Here is a 6,953-nt window from a genome sequence, read left to right on the forward strand (position 1 = left end):
CCCGAGCCTCTGAGAACTCCCCTTCTTCCATCCCTTCCCCAACGTACCAGTGGACAAAGGCACGCTTGGCATACATCAGGTCAAACTTGTGGTCCAGGCGGGCCCAGGCCTCAGCAATGGCCGTGGTGTTGCTCAGCATGCAGACCGCACGCTGCACTTTGGCCAGGTCGCCTCCGGGGACCACGGTAGGGGGCTGGTAATTGATACCAACCTTGAAACCGGTGGGGCACCAGTCCACAAATTGGATGCTGCGTTTGGTCTTGATGGTGGCAATAGCAGCATTGACATCTTTGGGAACAACGTCGCCACGGTACAACAGGCAGCAGGCCATGTATTTACCATGACGAGGGTCGCATTTCACCATCTGATTAGCTGGCTCAAAGCAAGCATTAGTGATCTCTGCTACAGAAAGCTGCTCATGGTAGGCCTTTTCAGCAGAGATAACCGGGGCATAGGTCGCCAGAGGGAAATGGATTCGGGGGTAGGGCACCAAGTTGGTCTGGAATTCTGTCAGATCTACATTCAGGGCACCATCAAATCGCAGGGAGGCGGTGATGGAGGACACAATCTGGCTGATAAGACGGTTGAGGTTGGTGTAGGTGGGGCGCTCAATGTCAAGGTTCCGTCGGCAAATGTCATAGATGGCTTCGTTGTCTACCATGAAGGCACAGTCGGAGTGCTCCAGGGTGGTATGGGTAGTCAGGATGGAGTTGTAGGGCTCAACGACAGCTGTGGATACTTGGGGAGCTGGATAGATGGAGAACTCCAGCTTGGATTTCTTGCCATAGTCAACGGACAGGCGCTCCATCAACAAGGAAGTAAAGCCAGAACCAGTGCCACCACCAAAGCTGTGGAAGACCAGAAAACCCTGGAGACCTGTGCACTGGTCAGCCTGTTGGAAAAAAGCAAGAGAATTCATGCAGTAATTTCAGGTATTATTTTGTCTATCCCTGAATATATTAAATCAACATAACCTCACACCAGTTTTAAGATGATGAACAATCACCAAAAAAATAAGTTTGTGAATTCCCAGTCTGCTGCTTCTTTAATTATTCCAGTTCATCAAGCGTCTGCTCAGGAAGTGAGCACCAACAAAATGGTGCTATAAATAATAGCCGAGTATTAAAGCATATAAGAAACAATTAATCTTATTAGTAAAGAGCCCAGGGGAAATTATGAAAGCAAATTCAGATGATAACTACTCAAGGTTTTTTTTTCTTCTATCGAGATTATCCCAAATGTTCACTTATGCAAATATGTAAGTTATTTACCAGTTTTCTAATCCTGTCAAGGACCAAGTCAATGATCTCTTTGCCAATGGTGTAATGCCCCCTGGCATAGTTGTTAGCGGCATCTTCTTTGCCAGTGATTAGTTGCTCGGGGTGGAATAGCTGGCGGTAGGTTCCAGTGCGCACTTCATCTGTTGGGAAAATGAATGCCCCAAATTAAGATCTCTATATTCTTTTTTAATATATGCATGAGAAAACTTATATGAATTGTCTCACTCACCAATAACTGTTGGCTCCAAATCCACAAACACAGCCCTGGGAACATGTTTACCAGCTCCAGTCTCACTGAAGAAGGTGTTGAAGGAATCATCTCCTCCCCCAATGGTCTTGTCACTGGGCATCTGCCCATCTGGCTGGATACCATGTTCAAGACAGTAGAGCTCCCAGCAGGCATTGCCAATCTGGACACCGGCTTGGCCAACATGGATGGAGATGCACTCACGCTGTAGCAAGGACAGAGAAACAGTAAAGATGTATATTCTTAGTTAGGTGGGATGGGTGGTATAAAAATTTATAAATTCTCTTTCATTATCTTTGTCTTTCTGTTTCATGTCTGGCATGTCTTCATGTCATGTTGAAGTTAAAAAACAAAAAACGACAAACCAAGGACCGTGGCACAAGACTGCCTAAGCCAGGTTCTTCCAGAGAAGTCATAAATGAAGGCCTTCAGCATTACACAATCAAACTTTTTTGAATAAAAATAGACACACATTATTAATATGTAATAGAGGACATTTTAAGTTCCAGTTTAGAATCCCATTAAAGCTGTTATAGTTCAGTTTTACACCACTGAAAAAAATGCACTCATAGGTTTTTATTTCCAAGCACAATAAAATTCAATACTTAAGACTTAGACAGGAATTCTGTAGTCTCTAAAAACATCATGAATAAGCTACTCCCTGCTGGCACTCCCTGCACCAGCAGTCACATTTCTTGCAAGCCAGAAAGCAAAAAGGATGCAGTCAGCCTCCCACGTCTACAAAGAGGAAGAAGGCCAAGCAGATTTTCCCCCTAGCATTCATTTCCTCTGTGGAACATCTGCTTACAGCCTTTTGTTTGATTTATCTAAGGCCTTGCTTTAAATTCCTGGCACATGCCCGTACTCCTGCACTCAGTTTGTGTTCATTACACAGACCCAGTTCAACCTGCTGAGTACCACCTGTTGTAACACATTCCTTTAAGACCTTGTTAAGAATCTTACACTCAACAGATGGCACAAAGATGTCTGGCAATTAAGCCTTTTAAATGTCAGGAGAGTGACTTCTAAAGAGGCAGATAAGCTGTTCAAATCTGAGAACTGTACTAAATCCTTTTTATGGCCTAGTAGTTGTTTCAGCCATACTTGAAACATGCACACGTTTCACTGAAGTTTATACTGACTTGTGTTTACTTTTCTACAGGGCTGCACTATGAAGGCATGATTTTTGTGTTAGGATCTGTGATGGCATCTGCAGAACACTATGAACTTATGCACCCAATGCACATACTTGTATCTGCAGGTAGTCTTATATAATTTGCAGCATTTGTGTGAAATAATTATATACATTTTGTAATTAGAACCTGTGCAAATGCATATACATGTGTTCAATTGGGAGATAATATGCAAAGAAAACTTGTACAATTAAATTCCAAAGAATGATCAATACAAAATTCGGGAAAGATTTTAAAAGGGATGAGATCTGAATCCTGAAGATTTAAAAGCAAAAAAGTTTAACTATATATATTTTATGATACATCAGAGCAGAAATGGATCACAGGGAACTTTAAACTACAAATTAGCCAACCATAGGTTAGCTTACCAGTCAATGGTTAGTTTTTACAGAGATACCACATTCCAAGAGCAAAAATCCATCCTGCATTAGATTTTTTGCTGTCATCTAGTGATTCTCTTGATTTTTGTATTCCAGATATAGTAACCCTGATTTATGATTCAGCATGTCCTATCAATTTAAAAAGTGGTCAACTAAATCCCAGTTAAACAAACAGCATACAGTATAGCCTCAAAACAGGGCTGTAGTTGGAAGACAAGTCTTGTTGATATATTTAAGTATGTTAGGTTACTGCTACTGTATCAATTTTCCCACTGCATTGCGGCACCCCTGCCTGAGCTGCTTAATGCAGCCACTCCCCTCTGCAAGGAGGACCTATTTAGTTTGCCCAAGGGGGCTTAGTGGGCCCTAATAAGTTTGAACAGAAAAAAATGGGGTTATTCCTGTGGCTTTGTTCAACTGAGGTCTTAGTCACTATCCGGAATGGGGGAGAACAATAATCTTATATTGGACCCTGCCCAGGGCTTTTTTTGTCACAGAACGCCCAGAACGGAGTTCCGGCACCTTTTTTGGATGGAACCTTGTAGGGTAGGCAAGGTGGGTTGTATGACATGTGTGAGGTTTTTTTTTTTGTTTTACAAAAAAAGCACTGACCCTACCTATGTGAATTCTCTGGTTCTTAAGAGAGATAAAGCAGCAGATCACCTATTTTGAAGCATCTGCGAGACAAAATTGCTTGAACCAGCTCTGAAGTGGACTTTGGTAGTTTAGGTCCTTTAGAGATGACTGAGGCATTCTGGAGTAGTTATCTGAGAAAAACTGAGCCTGTTGGTTGTGGGAAAATGAGCACTCTTTATGTATCTATGTCCCTCCTAAGTGGCTAAAGGCCTAAGATGTGTGTTGCATGAAATATACCCTTAAAAATAGTATGGTTCTGCTATTTCTTAAAAGAGATGGTGAGTCTGTTCTCCCCTCTCAACCCATCCCTGGATCTAATGATTCTAGACCAGGGGTGTCAAACTGCGGATGCGTCATGCCGAAACCGCGCCCACCCCATTGCTGGCAATAGAAAAAAAGTCACGATATGTCATATGACCTTGCGAGTTTGACACCCCCTGTTCTAGACCATTTTTTTGTCATATCACTAAACTTCCCCTTTTTAGGAAAGGTTTGCAGCTCCATAAGATTCTGGAAGTAATGGATTATCTAGACCCTTTTCAATCAGCTTTCAGACCGGAATACAGCACTGAGATGGCATTAATGTTGCTGATGATCTATGACATTACTGTCTGAGTAGTGTATCCACCCTGGTTCTCAGCACAAATTGATGGCAGGGGAGAGGTTAGGAGTAGAAGGCACCATGTTACAGTGGTTTTCCTCCTAGGTAAGTTTCAGACAGTATTGGGATATTAAATATCATCAGTACGTGAGTCTTTAAACTGACCAACCAAGTGATGCCTTCAAAGCCTGAACGTTATGGGCTTCATAACCCCCTAGATTTGTAAAGTTCTATTTTTTTGCTCCCAAAGGGATAGCACTCTCGAAGACAGAACTGGGATGCAATCTGAGAACCCTCTCCCATATTCATGGCTCCTGATTCTTTGAATAGGTTCACCTTGCATGCCAATTGCTCCCATTTTTGCAAGGAGAGGCTCTAGTCTAGTGATTCATGCCTTGGTCACCCCTCACAATTTCAAGGTATTTTACATAGGGTCACACTTTAATGTACTGACCCATAATGCAGCAGCACAAACGATGGGGGTGCCATAATGTGTCCATTCAATGGCACTATTTCATAAACAACTGCCTTCAATTCAAACTATCACTTATAAAGCCCTTCATGCCACATGGCCAGGTTATTTAAGGGATTGCCTCACTTATGACATCTGCCCATTTCTTAATTTTCAGCAGAGTAGGTATATTTCATATTCCTTCCACTAAACCAGTGTTTCTCAACCTTGACAATTTTAAGGCATGTGGACTTCGACTCCCAGAATTCCACAGCCAGCATTGCTGGCTGTGGAATTCTGGGAGTCGAAGTCCACATGCCTTAAAATTGTCAAGGTTGAGAAACACTGCATTAAACTGTGGGGCCTAGGCAGCCTCCTCTAGAGATTCAGATGACACCCCCTCCTCCAACTCTCCTAGCCTCCTGTGAGGCTTCTGGAACCTGTATTGTCTCTCACTGAGTTAGGAGTTTGGAAAACCGGTTTATGGCCTGAATCGCACTTGGCGAGTCGAGCAAGTTGTTCAAGTAACTAAATAAAAGCCGCAGCCAACCTAGGCGGTGCGCATGCGCCTTCTTCCCTCGAGGCACGTCGACATCCCGCGCGGGAAAGTCTTAACGGCCAGCGCGGGAGGAGCCGGCGGTAATCGCCGCTTTCTGCCGTGAGGGGAGGCGGGCATCTCCCTTCGAGTGAAACATTTCGTAGCCGGCCGGGCTTATTACAGCCCAGGGCGATGTAGTGGTCGAATTATTGGGGTTAAGATTGGGAAGGACAGGATTCAAATCGACCTTTAAAAAAAAACTTGAGGGCTTTTTCGCGCTCTCTGAGCACAAGGCGGGACGTACGAACGTGATCCCTCGGAGTCTCTACTTCAGGAGTTGCAGCGAGAAACGACGAATCACTTTGTGCCAGTATCGTGACTAACGGGTGATCCGCATAGGCCAGGGGTAGTCAACCTTGGCTCTTTTATGACTCGTGGACTTCAATTCCCAGAATTCCTGAGCCAGCTAAGCTGGCTCAGGAATTCTGGGAGTTGAAGTCCACGAGTCATACAAGAGCCAAGGTTGACTACCCCTGGCATAGGCTAAAGGCGACCAGCTTTTCTACGAGGCTCCGCACCGACCTCTCGGTCGTCTCTTTCAAGACAACCCACTCGGGGGCGACTCCCGCCATTTTCCAGGACAGCCTAATCCAACTGGCGGCCTCCAGACGCCTTGCGCTTAAATCCCCAGCTAGCTGCGCACCCGAAGGGCCCCCGGAGCTGGGAAGGCTGTTCCAGAACATTCCCCGCATGCCCCGCCCCTCAGCTCTCGGAATGCGACCGACCGCGTTCCCGCCCTTCGATTTCAAGCCCGGGACCAGCTCAGCAGAACCGCCTCCTGAGTTCTCCTCCCCGCCTCCTCTTTCCTTGGGGGGCCTTTCCAAGGATCGGCGCCCACGTCACCTCTCTGTTCCGCTCGGGACAGCCGAACCAGAACCCCTTTCTAGGAATGAACGATCTATGGTCTTTCCTCCCTCTCCCCGTTTGTCTTAAGGTTTTGCGGGTCCTGTTACCACCATCTGGAGGTCTCGTGGCTGGGGGGGGGGAAGCTAATAAGTGCATCTCCCCTCCCTTGCTGGATTTTTCTCTGGCTTTCCCAGAATTCCGCCCAGCCTCCGCGTTCTTTTCGCCGCCGCCGCCTCCTCCTCCTCCTCCTCCGCAACCTGTCCCATCCCTCGCAGCACCCTTCCACCCCGGAGGTTCTCTTGGATCAGCATCTATTCTCTCCCGACCCATCTCTCCCTCTCCTCCTCCTCCTCCACTTACCATGATGCTGACGAATGAATGGCAAGAAACAGGAGAAGGGGATTAAATGAAAAGCCTCAGATGTTACTTCTCCCGACAAGCTAAGAGTCGATGTAAGTAACAGAATGGAAGAGGAAGGGGCCGCCCCGCTGCTTTTATATCACATCTCACTCCTCTCGGGCTGGATGGAGAAGCTGGCCTTACATGTATTTAGTATAATGAACTCATTACGCGGTTGCCATTGGGCCAACCTCCACGTCCATCTGTGAGCTCATAATCAGTGATTGGCTGAGACCAATGACCCTCCTTTTGCTATGGGAAACAGGAGATTTTTGGTGGAAGAGAAAAAAATCGCGCAGCTAAGGCGGCGAAGTAACCCGTT

General features: G+C 45.9%; 1 pseudogene; it reads right to left on the reverse strand.

Moving 5' to 3' along the window:
- Positions 1-373: 373 nt before the first annotated feature.
- Positions 374-6,602, reverse strand: LOC107286382 (annotated as a pseudogene).
- Positions 6,603-6,953: the final 351 nt, after the last annotated feature.

This window comes from Protobothrops mucrosquamatus, unplaced genomic scaffold (assembly GCF_001527695.2).
Source record: "Protobothrops mucrosquamatus isolate PMUCROS unplaced genomic scaffold, P.Mucros_1.0 scaffold280, whole genome shotgun sequence".
Classification (NCBI taxonomy): domain Eukaryota; kingdom Metazoa; phylum Chordata; class Lepidosauria; order Squamata; family Viperidae; genus Protobothrops; species Protobothrops mucrosquamatus.